Genomic DNA, 6388 nt, shown 5'->3' with positions numbered 1-6388 from the left:
GGTTACATTACGAATTCCCAATAACTTTTACATTGAAAAATTATTAATTTTCTATATAGACTCCAAAAGAACAATGAAAAACTTGCCGAACGCTAATCTTTAGATCCATATCAAAGGGACAACACAGAACATGAGTCTTATGCTGGTTGTGAGGGACCAATTAATTTTAATTGTGAGTATTTCAGTAACTGGTAAAGTTCATCGTTTGTTAAAGGGCCAGTAAATAAGAAAATGTATCCACAGTTATAAGGGCATGATTGTCACTATATACATCGAATTTTGCTTCTTTACACGTTTAAATTCAGATTATCAATGGAAACGAAAATAAGGGCAATTATGGAAATCAAGCATGGCCAAATGGTAAACAAATTATTTTTAGACTGGAAAAATAATTAGAATTTTAAAAAGTCAACATTTGTAATGAAAATTTGAAAAAAACATTGGGTAACATTTGTTACCCAATAACGACTCAGTAACGAACACCAGTTGAAAAGTAAACGAGCCTGCAGCAGTGTATGAAAGTCCTAACAGCAAGTGATGGTGATGCTAGTTATGTTAATAGGTTCTGCTCCGCTGATTACAGTTCCCTAGAATTACAGGTGTGTCTTTAAATGAATAAATAATATCGCTTCAAAGCTTTGCCTTTATTAATATAAATGCTTATCAATGTTATATACGATTTGAAACTTGTTCTGGTTAAACCTAGTTTAGCATACTTTATTAGCTTTTGATCTATACTTCTCTAAGTAATATATGTAAAATGGATAATTATATGAATTCCCACATTGTTGTTATCAGTTAAGGCATGCCTCATCAATGCCTCATTGAAAACGCGTGTGATTGTTTCTTAAAAAATATTTTGTTTGATTTCTTTAGATTATCCCAGAATTGCAGTTACCAGAAGCACAGACAGTACAAGTGGATCCTAGTAATCAGTATTATAATGTTTCCGTTAAATAAAGATATATGTTGTTTGGATAAAACTTTTAGAAACAACTATGTATAGCAAATCAAATTGTATTATTATATGTATCTATGTTGAGGTAACTGATCGGCAGAAAGATGTATGGCAAATATAGTTTAAATATTGTATATACCAAAAACTTTGCGACACATGTTTTTGCCTTCGCCGTCCGTCTAAACGAAGCGTTTCTAGCTTTCACATGTCAAACTGCTTGTGGGATTACAATGAAACAGTAGTGATCAGTACCATCCCTGGTTGTTCATGTCGCCGGCACGTTCCGCTTGATCACCAGAGCTAAAAACAGACACATTTTGCCCGGCTTTCACAGGTCAAAATGCTGGTTTGATTTTAATGAATCGTGACAGGAATGATCAGCACCATACCTAGTTGGGCATAACGTCGGGAAGTTCCGCTTCAATGCACTAAATAGCCACCCGAGCTAAAAACAGATAAATCTAGTCCGACTTTCACAGGTCAAACTGCTGATTCGATTTCAATAAAACTTCACATGAGTAATCAGTACCATCCCCTGTTCGGCATATCGCCGGCAAGTTCCGCTTCGGTGAGGAACATTGCATTCAGAGCTAAAATTGGCAAATCATGTTCCGTTTTCACAGATCAAACTGTCGGCGGGATTTCGACGAAACATTGTTGTTCATAATGCCTGCACGTTCCTCTGCGCTGTCCGAAATGGCCACCAGAGCTAATAATAGAAGACCGACTTTCACAGGTCAAACGCTAGCGGAATTTCGACGAAACTTCACAGACGCGATCAGTACAATTTAAACTTGTTGGAGACATATGATTTTTGTTTTTTGTTGTTGTTTTATTTTGTTGCAAAACAAAGTTTTATTATAAAAATTACTCTATGAAGAAAACTAAATTAAACTTCATTGTTTGGCCAATAGACGTTAATTGTTATATTTGTTTGATTAGAGAAAAGAAATCGAAACTACAAATTTATTACAATTAAATTATAATCATTATATTCATTTGTTTGGAGAAAAAAATAAAAGAAACTACGATATAAGACAAATAAACTTTTATTATTATTTGTTTGTGCAGAGATAACTAGCACAAACTACAATAATGGACAAACCAACTTATAGTATTATACGTGTTTGTGTGGAGAAAACTTAAAACAGACAATATCTTTCAAAAAAGTTTTATTACTATATTTGTTTGTGCAGGGAAACTTAAAGAAACTACATTATATTGGAATTTAAACTTTTATATATATGTGTATGTGTAGAGAAACAGGGGGTCGAACGTATAGCTGTGAAATACTGTTTTAAGCGAGGTGAAATTGTGCGATACTGAATTATGGTGGATTTTAGACTGTAAACATACGTCTAAGTGAGTATATTTTATAAAAAATGTAACAATTATTGACTTTTAAAATTATAGCATTTTGTGTGGATGATGTGGGGCTCTGATCTACATGTATTTCCTCGAAAACATAAAAGTAAATACAATATTAAAACAATATCGAAGGTTAATTGGCAGTACACTAATTTTGTGTCCGTGACAAAGTCATAAGATTAAAGCAAAAATCGTGACTGTTAGTTGCTATTTCTACTTATAACTTATGTAGATACTCATAATTTTTCTGCATAGCAAAGATCTGTGCTAAGAGATATATATGTACTGTTGTCAAAATAATTATGTGTATGACAGGTTTTGGTGCGATAAGATATTTGGACGTTACAAAAGGTCGAATAATGTTGACTGTGCAAAAAGCTACTTAAAACTTTATAACATTTTTTTTCTTCTCCTTTTTTCGGGGGGGAGGGGGGTGGGCATGAGAGAACTAATTACTGACAGCATTTACTTTGCTTAAACTTAGAAATACTTATATAATTTCGTCACCTTTATTTCAAGAATTACCTTCCCTTTGATCTCTAATTTTCGTAATCAATTTTTTAAATGACTCTTAAGTTTTTCTCTCTGAAAAACAACTTCGAATTATATGCAGTTTATCCAAGTGCCAAACAAATTAGATTTGACAATCTATATTTCACTTCCATTACTAAAATGTTTTTACTTTAATAAATTATTTCAGAATCCTTGAACCTGATGTTCGACCACCAGGATAAAGAAAAATAAGAATAATAAGAAAGGAGTTTTGAGGTACCTTGGAGAAAGGAAACGTCAATGGGAGTGCAATCTGCTGGAATGAGTTACAATGTACAATATTGAAGAAAGACTGATATTGCCTTTGTTAGTTTTCGGACATGCTTCTTAGTTAATCAAACGAAAGAAGTCGATAGTTTTTACAATTTATATAAAACAAACATCTCAACCAATGGTGAAAATGAGTACAATAGGGATAATGCATGCATGTATATCCAATTTGAATAGTTTGCAACGTAAAATCCTGATGCTACAACTCCCATTGTTCTTCGTATATAGTGTAATTTAAATGCTACATACATCTATGTTAATTCACTTACTATTTACACTTGAAGAATATTGAAATAAATGTAAAATTTCTTGTTTGTGGTTCTGGCACATAAAATCTTAATCATGTATACGGTTTTCTCTCTCAATGTCTAGCTGATTAGTGGAATTTCCAAATGAAAATGTCTTTCCCTGCTAAATATCATACTACATTTTTCACAAACAATGAATGAATGAAGTTAAAGCTTAATGAGGGTCCATCCGCCCTTTCGAGCACAAAATGCAGCTTGCGCTGTCGAGTACGGACCCCGGACATAACACCTGTCATGTCCTTAAAGAGTTAATGTTGAAGCACAAAGTGGTGATAATTTACCTCCCTGCAATTGTAGCTTTAAATAGTAAAATAAACTACACTATATATTTCGCATATATCTAGTACAATATTTTCGTATTTATTACTGTATGCATGATAACCGGTCCGATAAATTAACTGTACGAAAAGTTTTGGGTTCCTTAAGATGCGTTTTCAAATACATATTGGCTAAAGACTATATATACTCGGGCAAGATCTTCCATAATCAGGGAAAACATACAGGAGGCTTATATGCACTGTTGTGTGTTTAACTGATCCTTAGTTAAATTGGGCATGTCAAAAACAATCTTCAGTATGAAGTAGAGCTAAGATATTTTTCACACAAAAACACATCAGAATTATTGTAATGAAAAGAAATCACCTTTCAATTCAGTGAGTCTTTTAAATTTTCACTGTATCAGCACACATGGATTTAGATCTGTCCTTCCTTTTATCCATTTTCAAATGCCATGACCATACGCGTAATCTAAGTTATGATATAGTTAACTGTTAAATAAATGAAACTGCTTTTCACCATAACAGTTACTTATTGCTAATGCGTAGAAAACATATATTAGTCGATCATGAAAACGCATCATTAGGAACCCAAAACTTTGCGTACAGTTAATTTATCGGACCGGTTATTATGCGTACAGTAAAAATATACGAAAATATTGTAGATATATGCGAAAATATAGTTAAAACTGTTCATGTAGTTTATTTTACTATTTAAAGCTACATATTGTAGCTATAACTAATCAAATATCTGTACTACAACGTCTGTTGTATTCTTTTTAAAGGTATTGCCGGTTGAATTTGAAGTAGCAAATACCTCAATAACTTTCTCCTTACAATGAAATAGATTATTTCACTTGACCTCATACGCAAATATGTCTTCCGCTCCACATGCACTATATTATTAGAACAAATTTAACAACATACAGCAAATTTTTGTAGCAAGCTGGTACTTATCAACACTATGTGTCACTTCGCCTCCGCCATTATTCCGTATCGCACCATTTAACCTCGCTTTAAAAAAGTATGGCACTGCTATACGTTCGAACCCAGGGACAAACTTACTAGAAAATACAATATATTGCAAAAAAAAAGGTTCAGCTATTTCATTTCTTTTTGTAGAGAAAACTAATACAAACAACCATTTATGACTATTAATTACTATTTACATGTATTATCATATTTGTTTGGCTGGCGAAAACTCATCGAAAATATAATAAATGGCAAATAAACTTTAACTTTATAATCATATTTTTGTGTTGATAGAAAAATGATAGAAAAGATGTATTGCAAGTAAACTTTATGTTTTCAAATTTGAGTTAAAGGATTATTTTAGAAATTTACTTTTGTTCACATTATATAGTTTTGATTCTGTTTACTAAAAGAAATGATTAACGAGAGCTTTTACCAGTTATGCTTATTTTTCTCTCTTTATATGTGATTCATTTAAAATTAATGTATTTTTCATGTATTAGGTAAAATGTGTAATTGCTGAATGCTTTATGTACAATGACTTTCTATTGAAATAAATATATTTGAGGAGTCAAGTATGTTAAGAGAAAATGTGCCTTTTTGAGAGTAGATTTGAAATGTTACGATATGTTTCCTCATGTAAAACGAATACAGTAAGGGAATATAGTCCATATATGACTTACTTCAATGATAACATACTATATAATCCCTTTGAAAGAAGAGAATATTATTTTAGCAGTTGCTTCTACTATAAGAATTGATTATTGATTTTTAGCTACATGCCTCCAGATGAGTCAAACTATTTCAATACAATCAAACTTGAGAGAAAAGTTTTCTAACGTTTCACGATTCAAGTAAAATTTAACATAATTTTATTATATGCGATTAATGATTTTTTCAGTATTTACATTCTTATTTCTACTGCGTAACTAACGCAGTAAAGGCTATTTATGTATTTTGACCACTTTTTTACGTACAAGCTTTTCTAAATAATAGGCTAAATGTATATTATCTTACTTCTGTATATATATATATATATATAAATCATTGCATCTTAATATATCTGAATATTCTGAACGATGTATTTTTTGCAGTAGCTTGATACTATCTAAACAGTTACCATCAGACATGATATCGTTCTGCACAGACAGGTTTACCTGCACATTTGGTTAACTGTAGATTAGTGTGCTGTTAAAACTGGAACAAAAAAAGATTGTTACTTAAACTAGGCGTTGACTTATTGTTAAAATTGTAAAAAATGTAAGCAACTTTTTTTTATCAATATTCCATTTAAAATTGAAATAAAATGTATATACCCCGTATATTGTAGAAAAGCTAGTAACTTTTAAAATGCTTACACGTATTTTGTTGTATATAAAGTTCAAATCCTGTATTTTTCTAATTATATTGTGCATGTTTTATAAATTATTTAAAGAATCATACATGTCCTGCAGTTAAATAAATATTAGCTTAAAATTATAAAAGCGTCAATTAATTTCCTGAATAAATTACGATTGGCTTAAATATTTTGTATACAATAATTACAAGTTGCTTACGAGGTATACTGGAGTGTATAGCCAAAACGAGATATATATGATCCGAGACGCTAGCCTAGAGTTATATTCTCCCGTGCAATTTGAATAACGAAGAGAATATCTAAAATTCTTATTAATGCCAAGTTAATA

General features: G+C 31.3%; 1 long non-coding RNA gene across 1 annotated transcript; it reads left to right on the top strand.

Annotated features, from left to right (window-relative positions):
• Positions 1-491: 491 nt before the first annotated feature.
• On the top strand, positions 492-3458 carry LOC132729980 (uncharacterized). The gene is made up of 3 exons (XR_009625704.1): positions 492-599; positions 877-2320; positions 3027-3458. It is a non-coding gene; the product is annotated as an uncharacterized LOC132729980 (long non-coding RNA).
• Positions 3459-6388: the final 2930 nt, after the last annotated feature.

Source organism: Ruditapes philippinarum, unplaced genomic scaffold, assembly GCF_026571515.1.
Source record: "Ruditapes philippinarum isolate M1 unplaced genomic scaffold, ASM2657151v2 ctg2533_1_1_1_1, whole genome shotgun sequence".
NCBI classification, from domain to species: domain Eukaryota; kingdom Metazoa; phylum Mollusca; class Bivalvia; order Venerida; family Veneridae; genus Ruditapes; species Ruditapes philippinarum.
Note: the sequence above shows the minus strand (reverse complement) of the source record. Positions and strands in the feature narration are given on the sequence as shown.